The sequence below is a fragment of the Arvicanthis niloticus genome, chromosome 4, assembly GCF_011762505.2.
Source record: "Arvicanthis niloticus isolate mArvNil1 chromosome 4, mArvNil1.pat.X, whole genome shotgun sequence".
Taxonomy (NCBI): domain Eukaryota; kingdom Metazoa; phylum Chordata; class Mammalia; order Rodentia; family Muridae; genus Arvicanthis; species Arvicanthis niloticus.
This window is the reverse complement of record NC_047661.1, coordinates 122286263-122301455: the sequence shown is the minus strand read 5'-3', so window position 1 is coordinate 122301455 and position 15193 is coordinate 122286263. Positions and strand designations below refer to the sequence as shown.

At 46.0% G+C, this 15193-nt stretch overlaps 1 protein-coding gene across 1 annotated transcript in view; it reads right to left on the bottom strand.

Annotated features, from left to right (window-relative positions):
- The window catches only part of Lpar3 (lysophosphatidic acid receptor 3), a 68551-nt gene that overhangs the window by 31981 nt on the left and 21377 nt on the right, over positions 1-15193 (bottom strand). The window lies entirely within an intron of this gene.

Below are 15193 nucleotides of genomic sequence, written 5' to 3'. Positions count from 1 at the left end.
CTGTCCTGGAACTCACTCTGTAGAGCAGGCTGGCCTTGAACTCAGAAATCTGCCTGCCTCTGCCTCCCAAGTGCTGGGATTAAAGGCGTGCGCCACCACTGCTCGGCTTTAGCATCCAATTTTATTTCATGAAAGGATGTCACAGCCCATTCTCCCCCAAACTGATATAGTCAGTGTATCTAGAATATTCAATATGTCCTCAAGAGGCCATACAAAAACGAGGTCTCTCTTATACAATACTCAAGCTGTAGCCCACTCCCCTGCAGTTGACACTACAGCTTTCTCTTAGACTCTGATCTCTTGAGTTTCTAATTCTTACTCATTCGACCATATAACAGATACTGAGATTCCCCTTTAAGGCTTTTACTTTTTTTTTTTTTTTTTTTTTTTTTTTTTTTTTTGAGATGATAAGATGATCACAGCGTTCCTCCCTTTCTTTCTTCCAAACTCGCTTTGTTCACCTTCAGATTTGTGGCTTCCTTTTCATTCATTGTTGTTACATAGTATCAGAAGCCATCTTTGCTCAAGTACCTTGGTTCCTCCATGTTCTCTGAACCTCCAGACCTAGTTAGGTCTGTCTCTGCGTCATCTAATACAGCTGCTTGTCCTAATGCTCTGAGCTTCTTGAGGCAGGTACAAGTCCCCATTCCCCCAGAGCCCAACCTTAGGGGGCTGTAGGATCCAGAGAGAGGCACATCTTAGTGAAGATCTCAGTTTAGCACTCCCTCCTTCTCTGTCAGCTCCTCAGGTCTCATCAGAGACAAGCCTAGGGGGCTCTCTCAGCCAGCAGTGAACCCACTCTCTTGTCTCTGGTGCCTGAATCTGTAGAAATAACATAAAACTTCAATTTAAGAACTTAAGGCTACCCTTGCTGCACCCTGAGGTGGGGTGCTTTCATGACAGCAGTTTATAACCCAATAGTTGGTGTCTGGCACTGTCCTGGGGACACACTGAGAGAGACTGCCTGACCTAGGGGTATGATCCTGTGAACGGCCTTTAAAACAGAGACATTGCTTTCCCTTTCAAGTCAGCAATGCAGGCAGAGGCTCAGGCAGCACTCCATAAATGAGCACTGTCTTGGACCCTCCATATCCTCTGACAATCTATCATCCCATACTACCAAAAAAATATTGTTAGATTCTGAGCAACATCCAGACCCAATGAGTTACAGCTCAAAGCTGGTGTCACCTTAAATCCCCATTATTCAGCCAAGTCTCAGAAAACTGTTTGGGGACTGGGAAGATGACTCAGTCAGAAAAGTGCTTTCCATGTAAGCATGAGGATCTGAGTTCAATTCCCAGAACCCACATAAAATCCAGCTACACTGGCATGCAAGTCTTGGGTAAACAGAGACAGCCAGATCCCTGGGGCTCTCTGGTCAGTCCAATCAGTGAGCTCCTGGTAAGAGTTAGAGACTCTATCTCAAAACACAAACAAAATGCTCACCAAGATGGATGGCTTCTGAGAAATGACGCCTGAGGTTGACCTATGACCTCCATATAGATGTACATAAGTGTACATGCAAAACCACACAGACATGAACACACATGCACACATCAAGGAAGGAGGGAATGGAAGGATGGAGGAAGGGGGAGGAAGGGAGGGAGGAAGAGAAGAAGGAAGTGAGGAAGGAAGGAAAAAAGAAGGAAGGAGGGAAAGAAGAAAGAGAAGAAGGAAAGGAAAGAGGAAGGAAGGGAAAAGAGAGGAAGGAAGAAAAACAGGGAGAAAGAAAAAAGAAAGGGAGAAAAGAAGGGAGAGAGAAAAGAAGGGAGGAAAAAGAAAAGAAGGAAGAAGGAAGGGAGGAAAGAAAGGAAGGAAGGGAAAAAAGAAGGGAGGAAGAAAAGGAAGGAGGAAGGAAGAAAGGAAGGGAAGAAGGAGGGAGTGAGGTAAGAAAGAAAGAAGGAAGAGAAGAAGAAAAGAAGGAATGAAGGGGAAAAGGAAGGAAGGGAGAAAAAAGGAAGAAAAAGGGAGGAAGGGAGGAAGGAAGAAAAAGAAGGAGGAAGGAAGAAAGGGAGGCAAGAAGGAGGGAGTGAGGAAAGAAGGAAAGAAAGAAAGAAGGAAGGGAAGAAGAAAAGAAAGAATGAAGGGGAAAAGAAAGGAAGGGAGAAAAAAGGAAGAAAAGGGAGGAAGGAAGGGAAAGGAGGAGGCAGAAGGAAGGAAGGGAGGGAGAATGAGAGGAAGGGAAGAAGGAGGCAGGCATGCAGATCTAAGCAGTCTCATAATCCCAGGAGAACAGTCTGTTTACCCTCACAAACAAGCCCAGCACAGTGACTCTGAAGCTTAGAACCTTTGCAAGGACACCTGGTTAAACTGTAGGAAGTCCTAGGAACAAGGAGTTCAAGACATTTCCTGGCGGGGGAAGACACTGACCCTCCAAGGCAGGGACTGCTCCATCTGTACAAAAAGTCTTCAACATTGGTCCAAGGCTCATGTGTGGGGCTCTTAAAGGTGAACTCAGTCATGAGGGGAGCTGTTCTGAACATGTCAGTAGCCTTGTCTTGGACCAAGTAGACAAGCTGAGAACAGAACAGGAAGGATCTGCCCCTGACTCTTTGGTGAGCCCAGCTTGGAAATGCCAGGAATGCCTCGTTGTCAGTGTTCCAGCTTGAAGACAAGAAAAAAAGATACCAGCTGAGAGAAGAAAGGACTACAAAATCAAGGAGATTAAACACTAACCAACACACACAGCAAGAACACTGAATGAGCACTGAATTTCCTGACTCTTGGTAGGGTTAGCCCTGTCTATCTAAGGTTCAGAGGTCATCTCATGGCCAGGCCATCATGGGCTGGTCACAAGGGCCAGCGCTTTAACGGGCTTACATTTGCTTTAAAGCTCTATTGTGGTTTCCTTAATATCTTCACTGTTCTTATCTTGACTCGTTCTTCATAAAGGGGGCAATGTGGTGTGGGAGTGAACTAAGGATGCAGGGAAAGAAATGACTTCGTGCTTTGTAGAACATTCACTGTGCCTCCCCTGCCACCCTGATGGAACCCCAGTCTACATGACAAGCTGCCTTGAGGAGGGGACCGTGTGGAACAGGATGGAGAGCCCTGGAGATCCTTCAACCTCCAGGCCCAACTCTAACAAAAAAATTTTTCCTTTCATGCCTTATGGTCAGTGAGAAAGGTCAGATCCTGTTCTAAGAAGTAAAGGAGACAGAGATGAATCCTGACTGAGAAGCAAGCGTTTCCCACAGGAGATGACTCGATATGACTGGTGGGAACCAAAAACAAAGCCATTATGTCATGGCATTAATATGACAGGTCTCTAGTGACACAAACCAGACCCCACAGCTGAGGAAACTGCTTGTGCAGAAGAATCTAAAGGGAGCAACCACGGGCTAGTCAGGCACACTCTAGGCTGAGAAGGTAAACACTGGGCTTGTGCACTCTGAGGGGGCACAAATCCTGGACAGAGGGGGTGAACTTCAAATGGATGCTTCTTTGCCTTTTTGACTTGTGACCTTAGACAAGTTTCTACCTCTTTCAAACTATGTCTCCATACTCAAATCGGAGGCAGCGGTGCTTTCCCTCCAGTGCTGTACAAGTTCTGTACAGTGAGGTACCTATTTAAATTAATTCTGTGTTCTGTTTGTTTGTTGTTTGTTTTGTACAGAGTTGGTATTAGAAGTGAAGCAGTCGGGCTGAAAGAGGCTTAGTAGGTAAACTGCTGCATTTAGCATGAGGACCTGAGTTCAAATCCCGAGAGACGATGTAAAGAGAAATGATGTAAAGCCACACACAGTGGCACACATCTACTAGTCCAGGGCTCCTACAGTGAGATGGGAGGACAGCCACAGGAGATGGCCTCTGTACACCGTCACGCCCAACTCAGGCCAGCTTCCACCTGTACCTGCCTGCACATGGGGAAGTAATCCATCATCTGAGGATGCAAGACTTTCTGTGCTCTAGCTGCAGGATGCCTTACAAACAGAACAGCACCACTGTTTAGAACATTATTCCATAAACAGTCTGCCCGGCTCCCTTCCCACCAACGGCGGCAGCGTGGCTTCCTAGTCATGTGCGTATATATGCCTGTCTTCGCCCAGTGAGATCTAGCTTATATCCCACCTCCAAGGGAAGCCATCAGGAACCATCCACACCCACAGTATTCTGCTTGGTCCTTTGGTCCATCTCTTTTAGTTACGTTTTCTGGTTAGGCATTGCATTTCCTCAGATAAACCCATCATCCGGGTTTCTGTGAGTCATGCGTGGGGCAGCCCCGCAGAACAGCTCTGACTTAATGTGACCTCTCATGACAGACTGTTGAGTCATAAGCCTTGGTCCTCCCCTGACAACCATAAAACATTAGAGCAAAGCACATGCAGAGTCTCCTTGGGGGAGGGGCTGGGTCTTTAGAGGCGGTCAGTAAATGTTTAGAATAGGAAGATGCAAAAGCTGAACTCTCTTCTTTTTGAAAAAGCTTACAAAGGGGGAAAAGGCCCACAAGTATATGGTAAGCCCTGTGTCTAGGTGCCTGTTAATCGCTGCTACTTGGCATCTGAGATAGGTAACTTGCTTCAAGGTACGAGGTTGGGACCTGCTGTAGCAAGAAACCAGGAAGCCCTGTGCTCTGACCATAACACTTATTTATAATGATTTACAAGGGGAATTTAGTTGTCACGTTTAAAAATTAGTGATTCTTTAAGAACACAGGATTTTTTTTTCTGACACACTATAGAGCTTGCAGAAACAGTATGATAGTCAAGGAAAACAGTTGGGAGTGGGAAGGGGCTTCGTTTGTGTAGATTGCTGTCTATATGCAGGTGAGGCAAGTGAAATATAAGGCTGTGATTGGGCAGTGGAAAAAGAAGGCGGGGCTAAAAGTTTTAAAGAGAGGGAGACGGACAGACAGGTGAAGGATGGATAAAGATGGAGGATGAAGATGAACCAGATCCACATGACCTGAAATAGCCACAAGTAGTGGATACCATGGGGAGCAATAGAATAATACAGGGGACGTTTGTCCAATCTAGGAGTGCAGCTGGTATCAATATCAATTGAGCTCTGAGTTCTTTGTGTGGGCATTTTGGGGGTTAAGAATATACTGTTATAAATCTGACTGATAATTCTAAGCCTCTGGAATTTTCTTTATAAGGGGCTGGGGGTTCAGAGCCAGTTTCTGCAGGCTGATTGTAGGGGAAGGATGGCACAGGAAATGTAAGCTGATTGGCAGCTAGCAGATGGCAAGGAAACTGAGTGGACCACTGCTTGGGGATAGCCTTGGGGTTGGGGGACAGCATTGCTGGTGAGTAGCCGGTGTTAGCATAGATTTTTTTTTTTTAAAAATTACATGCTATACACTTGGGGTATATGGTAGTTGAGGAAAGCAGGTGGTAGCAGGAAGAGGGGGTTCACTTGGGGTGTCTCCAAGCCCTTGGTTCTCCTGCCCTTTATTTCAGACATCTTAGTCCCTCAGGCTGTGATGGGCAGTGATTCCAGAAAACATCCTCTGTCCTTGATTCCCACCGAGCATTCTCGCCCCAGTTTCCTGCTGAACACAGCAGTCCCCCCATTGAAATTTCCAAAAGTTACAATGCTAAAGTGAATTTGATAAAATTCTACTACAGGTCAGCATGTGTTCATTATAATACTCTAGCTGTTAAATTAACCTGGAAAGGCCGGGGCTCTTGAGTGGTGGGTAATGACCGTATTGGTAGAAATCAAGCCCCCAGAGAGGGGACTGCAGGGTGCTGCAACTCTGAACCTTCAGGGGAGGGGAAGATTGGTGCAGGTCCTTTTCCCAGAGCCCTGTCCCCAGAAGGTAAGATGTAAAATATGCTTCTAACCTTTGCACACAAAAAGTACAATGGTTGCTCACAGCTGAAGCCCCCTTGGGTTTCTAAAACAAGATAAGTCAGAGGCAAACCCAAAGAAGGGGCCACAAAAGGGAGTGTACAACGCAGGCTGTATTTAATACAGCTGTGCTCCTGTGGGGCACTGTGGGAAGAAACAGGAGACGGCTGACCTGCGACGGGCCTACAGGGAGTGCCGCTTTGGATGAATGAGCGTTGAGCTGACTGAAGAGAGAGGCATCTGAGACACTGAGATGCCAACAGAAGGAAGGAACAGGATGACAAACAGCTTCATGTAGAGAAGCAAAAGAAGACAGCCTCCTGACAAGGCTGTGGAGGAGAAGGTACCAAAGAGAGTGGGACACAGAGAAACATGACAGACATGGGGCCTTCTCGGTGCCTAGCACTCCCTGACAAGGGGGTGTGGAGGGTTGATCTGAATTGCTATCTCAATTATATTAAGAAACACTTATGGTGACAATGAGGGTCACCCCTGGGTGTGTACGGCATTTCCAGGGAGGATTAACAAAGGTGAAAGCGTCTCCTGAGACACAAGACCTCTCCTGAATACTGTCAGCACCATCCCAGGAACTGAATCAAAAGAGGAAAGGCCAGAGGCGGCTGAGGGCCAGTCTCCCTCCCTCCTCTTGGTCCTCTGAGAAGTGGTTGAGCATCCTTACACCCTGCCACCACGGGGCAAAATAAACCCTTCCTTAGATACCTTTTAGGTGATCCCACGAAGAAGGACATGAACAAATACAGGAGGGGAAAGTCCAGCAAGTCCCTGGGGCAGCTGCTAAGGGGTCTTTGCACTCACTCGTCCCCAGCCTGCCTGAGAACAAACATCTCCAACCCACAGAGTCCCTGCTACATCAGGAAGCATCCAGTCAACAGTTACTCAGTGACCTCAAGACAAAGTCCAAATGCCCCAAACTCAGTACTACACTGGTGCCTTGAAAGCTCCACTCTGAATAGATTTTATCACGAGCCATCTGATATGACTCCCCTGCACACTGATAGGGGAGAAAAGGTCATGAACGGCAGCAAGCTGTCACTCCACGAGTCAATGCTGGCTGTGGCAAGCTTTCTTCTTCAAGTATTTGATTACTGAGGCACATGGTTGGCAAACACTGCAAGCAGGCTCCTGACTGCAGAGCATCTGCGCTAAGCAGGACCACAAAACCTGGAAACAAAACATCTAAGAATTCCCAGGGACCTTGGTTAGCTTCTTTGGCTTTTTCTTTTAAAGTGTGTGTGTGTGTGTGTGTGTGTGTGTGTGTGTGTGTGTGTGTGTGTGTAAATACACACATATGTGTATGTGTACATGTGTATATGTGTGTGCATGTGAGAATGTGTATGTGTACATGTGTGTATGTGTGTACATGTGTGTGCATGTGAGAATGGGTATGTGTGTATGTCTGTTCGTGGACATCACTGCACTCACATGCTTACCTGCATGCCCCCATCCTTCTTCCCTCCTTCTCTCCTTTATTTTTTCCCATCTCCCTTCCTTCTCTTCTTTATATCTACTGGAGCAAAGGCAGTTCATTGATGAAGCACATGAACAATGTTAAAGGCTTGGGTTCTGGCTCCAGTCCTTCTCAGACCCAGCAAATTTCCCAATTCTACCAAAGGCAGTAGGAGCTCCTGAAAGCAGGGGACCCTAGAAGAGTGAGTCTGTAGGATGGAGACAGTGCGTCATGAGGAACATCTTGTACACACGAGATGCCGGCTCTGTGTAGAAGGACTCTTACTGGGCTGACTGTTCATTATGACACGATACACAGTGTTTTAGTCATACATGTTACAAAACTAAACTAGGAATGCTAATGTCATCTGTCAGAGATAGAGGTTACGGACAGAATTTGGTCTGAGGAAAGAAGGTAGCTCACAGAAATCAACAAGATGAGCGTAGAGATATTCAATTTGTGCTGACCACAGCAGATGCTCCAGATCTCCAGTAACAGAGACAATGCCATTCACCAGCTCTCGGGTGCCTTCTGCAAAGGAGACCCTGTCAGCCTCCTGATCACTGTCTGTCCACATTCCAGAATCTCACATGACCATGGCACCAACGGCAAGGTTCTAGGCTCTGTCTCCAGGGTACCTGGTGGCATCTCTGAGGATTAGAGGACAAGAGGACATGAACCCCTCCCAAGGTAAACTAAGTTCTAACAGGAAGAGCTAGTGCTTTCTCAGTACTTACTCAGCACCAAGTGCTGACTGAGTTGTTTTATAAGCATTGAGTCTTTGCACCTTCGAACCTTCACCATAGCAAAGGTACTGTCTCCTCCGACAGATGAGGACTCCGAGTTACAGAGAGATTAGCTAAATGGCCCAGGGTCACACAGCCTGAAAGTCACAAGGTCAGGACTAAGTCTGATCCCCTTTCCTCGATCCAAGTCCTTTCTCTTACTGTCTGCTTTGATGCGCATGTGGTTTGAGAACTATGGATCTGTTAGCTTCCAGAAGAGGGTCAGAGCCATTACAACCTTGCTTCCAGTTTGCTTGTCTGTTGGAGCATCTACATGGCGTTGTGAAGAGTGCGTGAAGCAACAGTGGAAGTGCTCACAGCACACTGACCTCATGGCAGGAAGTACTGAAGTGCTGCTCCCCTCTCTCCTTCCCAGGGCGGAACTCTCCCTGACTACTGTTTGACTTCAGCTCTTTCCTCATGTTGGAAAATGGGATACCCATTTGTAGTGACTATGACATGGCCTCCACAGGCTCCTATGCTTAAACCTTTGGGCTTCATCGAGTGGTGCTAATTCAGGAGGTTTGGAGCCCTTGGGAAGTGGAGACTTGCTGAAGGAAATCACTGTCTGGGGGGCAGACCTTGAGGCATATAGCCTGGCCCTGTCTTCTGTCTTGTCTATGTCCTTGCTCCTCAGAGCAAGCAGCCCGACACCTGTGCCACCACAGCCTCTGGCCACTCTGCCACCATGTAGTCCTCAGCACAGCGGATTGCACCCCAAAGTCATGAATCAGAACGGTCTCTTCCTTTCTCAAACAACTCTTTCTCAAGTATTTGGTCATGCCAAGAACTCCGATAGCACATTCCTCCTAGCCGCTGCCCACACTGAAGGCACACCTTGGCCGCAGGCACTGGAGGCCAAGCACCATGTGGGTGAGGAAGCCTAGATTCTTCTTCTTTGAGGTCCAGGTTTTCAAAAGCCACTGGACTTCTCCAAATCTCAGTTTCCTCATGTATTAACCCTGTCAAAGACAAAGTAGCATATCCAGGAGAACAAAGAAAGGTCTAGCACCAGTCCATGTGAGATGGGGGGAAGAAAGAGAGAATACCTAAGTTTGTGTTGTAATTATCACTGGCCTTTGCAACAGCCCTTAGCAGTTATATGTGTGTGTGTGTGTGTATGTATGTATATAGATATATGTGTGTGCATGTGTAAGTTCATATGTATATATATATATGTGTGTGTGTATACGTATATATGTGTGTATGTATATATGTGTATGTGTGTATGTATATATATGTAGGTGTGTGCATGTGTGTATGTGTATATATGTGTGTGTGTATACGTGTGTGTATGTATCTATATATGTATATATGTGTATGTATCTATCTATGTGTATGTATATATGTGTGTGTTTGTATACACACATTTGTACATATGCACACATACATATATTCATACACACACATATACACGTGTATGTGCTTTTTGGCAGAAAGAAAAGAGGCAAAGATAGAGACACAATCTCTTTGACCTTAAGACCTGGCTTTTCAAATATTCCTGCTCGTAAACCATGGAAGAGATGCATTGTAGATCAGCCTCCAGCAGATATAAACACACACACAAATGAAGACTAGCACATCATGCTCAACCCTATTAAATACAATGGATACTGGCGTTTCTTTTTATTATTGTTTTTTTCTAATGTACTTGCCACACCCACCACCTCCCTGTCGTTCAGCTTCAGTGGCTGACAATCAACTGTGGTCTGAAATGTGAAACAGAAAATTCCAGAAGTAAAGAATTCATAACTTTATATGCACTCCATTCTTCTGAGTGTGACGCTTCACCTCGATCTCCCCCGCCCCCCCGCCCCGACACAGTTGCCCAGCACATCCCGATCTCCCCTGGGACACAGTTGCCCAGCACATCCCCGCTGGATACGATGTTCTTCCTTTAGTTACCATGAAGCTTGAGGGTCAAACTCATGTCAGGTTGTCACCGAGGTTCTAGCTGGGGACTCCTTACATTATCAGCACTGACTCCAAAGTGCAAGAGTACTTATGTTGGCCACCGGAGGTAACAAAGAGAAGCCATTAAGCATTACTTTAAATGAGAGAGAGAAACAGGAGAAAGAGAGACCCTGACCAACCCATATGTTGAAGTTGATGAGCTCTGAACAGTTCCTGTAGTTAATCTAATTTATATATTGGACTTTATCATCAGTATTATAGGGTTTGGTACTATTAAATTTGGCGTACGCTATCTATTTTGGAGTATGTAAATAGATTACAACCCACACACTGAATCTCTCTACAGAACAGGAAGTCTCCGGGAAGACTTTAAAAGCACAAGCTCACAAAGCCTTTTCACCTTTTGTTTTGTAAGATATTGCAACATAGAAGAAATTCCAGCTGGTTTCTGGTCCCTGTGCCCATAGATCACATGGTATGTTGTTTGACAATAAATACAGTTTTGTGTGTATGTTGGTTATTGCAGCTGATTAGGTTGTTGACAAGTAGGATTTCAAAACTACACTTTAAGCAGGGGCTCAGCGCTCTTCGGAAGAAGGATCATATGTCTCCCGTGTCCTCTTACTGAGTACCAGTAAGCAACTTCCTCCGTGGAGAGTGATCCACATACTACATCCCAGCCTCAGGGCTGCTGAACTGTGAACAGGATGCTGACCTGATTTTCCAATCACAGTTCAATATTCATAGCACCATCATCCCCTCATTGGTAGACAGTTGCTCCAGTAGCGATTTATTTATTTAGTTTTATGTGCACTGGCTGTTTGACCTGCATGCATTTATGCACACCATGTTTGTATCTGTTGAGTGTAGAGCTCAGAACACGGTATCTGATCCCCTGAACTGGGGTGGGGTTAAGGATGGCTGTGAGCCATGATGTGGGTAGTGGGAATCGACCCTTGGTCCTCTGCAAGGACAAGTGCTCTTAGCCTCTGAACAGCTCTCCAGCCTTCTACTGTCACTTTTGATCCAGTTGTTTCTCATACTTAAGACGACTTCTCACACACACACAAATTCTTCCTTTCCTTCCAGACTATATCCCAGACTTTCTAAGGCCTCCTCCTCCTCCTTGCTTTCCTCTCTGGAAGTGGGACAAAGCTCATGAATTCACACACACACACACACACACACACACACACACACACCTCTACACATGTACACCACATACCACACACACCATTCACTTACACACATACACACCACACACCACACACATACACACACACACACACACACACACACCACACTGCTTGCCTCTTAGAACTATTTATGGATATTTATGGACTGACTTTCTAATATTTTAAAAACATTTCTAGGAAACCTTGGGAGTTAATCCTCTATGAGTACCCCTTACTTAAGAAGGTCTAACATTTTTTTTCATTTAAGTATCTAAATCACTCAGCTACTAGAGACACCAGTTTTATGTGTCCAAACTCCACATTCTGTGAAGCAGTGACTATGACTGTAGACTGTATAACTGATGGTTTTTCTAATATTCATCATTTGGGAGACATTTGTGCTAGACAACTGAATTCTTACAAGAGTAGCATCTGGGAGTTTCCCCTCTGGGATGTCGTGAGATGCTCCCATGGAAAAGGCTCTACATCAGGCACAGTTAATCCACAATTCTGTGTTGGCTACTGCCCTACAGGAATCTCATTCACTCATCCTTTCACTGTTTCTGTATTTCTCTCTGTAACATACACAGACACAAACACATACAGTCATACACATATACACCACATACCACACACACCACACACATATACAAAAGCACACCACACACACATACCACTCATACACATATACACCACATGTTACACACACATATATACACATACCACACACACAAGCCACACCCATACACAAATACACACCACACCATACACAAACACACACACAGACACACACAAACACAAGATCACACACCACACACACATAAACACTCACAGATACACACACCTCTTCCTTTTCTTTGGCTACTTACATCTTGGAAGGAACTTCAAGACTGTCCATGCAACCTCAGACGAGAACATTTACCACCCTCAAAAGATGAAATAGCGTGCCTCAGATTAATCTATAGAAATTTTTCAAAAGATCTGCCATTAAAGAAATTACAAGCTAGAAATCTTAAAACATTACCACCTACTCTTCAGTTTCATTTCCCTCTCCCTAACTTCCTGTCTTCCACCAAATCCCTCTGTCTCACCACCAGGGAAACCTCCCCAGATCCTCAGCTCCCAGTGGTCCTCTTGTCACTAACCAATTTCCCAGCTGGTTACACTGGAATCCCATCACTTCTCCTATCCTTCTTGACAATTTCACTGTTTATTCTGGTTTTTCTCTCACCCAACCCCACACTTGTTGAAACCACACAAGTCCTGTATTATAACCTCTTCCATAACTGTCAGCAAACTCACACACAACAATGAAGCCTGTGATGGTGACAACTGTAGACCCTCCTCGACCCCGAGGAGACAGAAGCCCTTACTATCTCTTCCTTTCCCTTTTCTTTGGCTACTCACATCTTGGAAAGAACTTAAAGACTGTCAATTCAACCTCAGACGAGGACATTTACCACCCTCAAAAGATGAAATAGTGTGCCTCAGATCATGCTTCCTCTGTGTGGTACAGACAGTGTGACAGTGTGCTGAGACAGGTGTTCTTGCAAGCAGACAGGCAATTCCACAGGACTCATGGTCAAGCAAACAATTAGCCTCACAAACTGAGCAGAAGACGAGCTCATCTCATTGACATACCTCTTCATGCTAACCTTCGGGCTTTACCAGAAGTGTCAAGAGCCTGTGTGGTGCCAGGGGAAGTAATAAATGCAGGCTTTGTGCTACAGGGAGAGTGAGGTGGTCAAAGGAGAGGGCTGGTCAGAAAAGATACCAGCAACAAACAAACATGAGGAGAGCTTGGGAGTTTGTTTTATTGGTAAAGCTTCCTTGCAAGCTTGTGCACCTGAGTCTGGGCCAAAGAATATATATGTAAAAGCAGAGCATGGTGGTGTTCACCTATAATCCTAGGCCTCACGAGACAGAAATAGGTGGATTCCTAAGGCCTGTTGGTCAGATGTTTAGCCTCCTTGGTGAGCACCAGGCCACTAAGAGACTGTCACACAAAACGAAACAGACAGTGTCTAAGGAATAATACCTGAAGTTAGCCTCTGACTTACACACACACACACACACACACACACACACACACATCTACACACATTCTTGTTCACACACACCAAAACCTGCACACATGCACATTCATACACACACACACACACACACAGAAAACACACATACAATCTGCACACACACACAAAATCTGCACATTTTTGTTCACACACCAAAACCTGCACACATGCACACACACACACACACACAGATCTGCTCACACACACATAGAAACCTGACACATGTGTGTTCACACACACACACAGAGAGCTCTGCACACATGTGCACACACACACACAGAAACCTGACACAGGCATGCACACACACACACACACACACACACACACACCAAACAAATTTAAACTGCTTATTATAGATGGTGACATCAAGTACATACATTCTTGAGGCCTTGGCCAACCACCAACAGGGAGATGACTTAGGGCACATTGCTTAAACCCTGCATCTGGTTTCTTTATCTGGCTGAGGCAGGATACTTAAGACACCAGTCTCCCAGAACTGCTCTGAGGATTAAATAAATTAATACTCATAAAATGACTCAGAGTAATGCTGGGCACATATTGGGCACGACATAAATACTTATTTAACAGGCCCTTGTTTTGAACAGTCTTCCTGGGTGTCTGCTAACCTCCAAGTCCTGGAGCCGTAATGGTGGTTTCTAACCATACCACATACACTAAGTAGCGAACATGGCCAAAATGTTTTGAAATCTGTAATATTTTTCTTTTTCCACACAAACCACGGTTTAGTTTGGAACCCTCTGTTCCTATGTATTTTGGATCAAGGAGCCTCCGTCTTGCTTCCCTTTCCTCGGTGGCTGACTCTTGGCTAACAGATGCCTTCATTCCCCAATCCTTTCTGAGGCCCCTCTGCAGGACACTCTTTACACCTGTGCTCCTCCGTGGGCCCTCTTCCCTGACCACACTCACATCCACTTCCGGGGTAAAGTGAGACATTCACTTCCGGGGTAAAGTGAGAGCGTGCCTTCTGCTGGGTTCCGGTACCATTTTCTCCCAGCATGATTCCCTCAAAGGTCTATAACCACAGGATAAACGCCTGGATTTGTGATTCAGGCGTATTCCCGTGAGTTCAGGATCTGCACTCTGCGTAGATGTCTGAAAGGATCTTAACCTGACCTTGTCTGAATCCAAACTCCTGATGCCGCCCCTGCCCCGCCCCCTACCCCGTAGCGCCCCCTCTCCCACCTTCGTTATCTCTGTTAATCACAGTCTCCACCTTCCCCTCCTCCTCTCACCATATCAATGAAAACGTTATCATTTCTTTACACGCACCACCACCTTTTAAAGAAAGGGCATCATCATCCTCCTGCCTCAGCCACCCAAGTACTATGTTTATAATCCTGAGCACAGCAAGTCCCTTCAACCCTGTCTTTAAAGCACACCGGGGATCTGGCTACCACCTCCAACAGTGCTCTTGTGAACTCCCCCAACTCCCAGAATGCCCTCTTACGCAGTTTCTGCCTCTATGCTCTCTCTTCAGCATCTCTCCAAAGCAGCGGTAGGTTCAATCACTTCTCACCTCACCCAGAAACACCGAAGTCCTTACGGTTGCATGGCCCTGCATAACCTGAGTGGGCTTCCCTGTCTGATGGCTGACTGGCCTCATATCTTCCCTCCCTCTGCATCTTCTGTCCCTTCGTTAGCACGTTACATTCCTACTCCAAGGCCATGTGGTCCATCGCTGCCTTTGACAATCACAAGCGACACTTGTGTGGCGCCTAGTCTTTCTGCTAGCTACATTTTGTGGCACAAGACTAGTCTTCTAGGTCCTGCCTGCGTTGTCTCCCCCACCAGAGCATGTATTTCCTCACTATGAGAATGTAAGCTCTGTGGGTGGAGATTTATGTCTGATCTCTTCACTGCTGCCTTCTGACTGCACAGTGAGTGCCCGGCACACAGTAGGCATTTGTTGCCTGCCTCGTGTTTTGCCGCATGCATGAGAACACTGGCCTGCTTGGGTCTGCT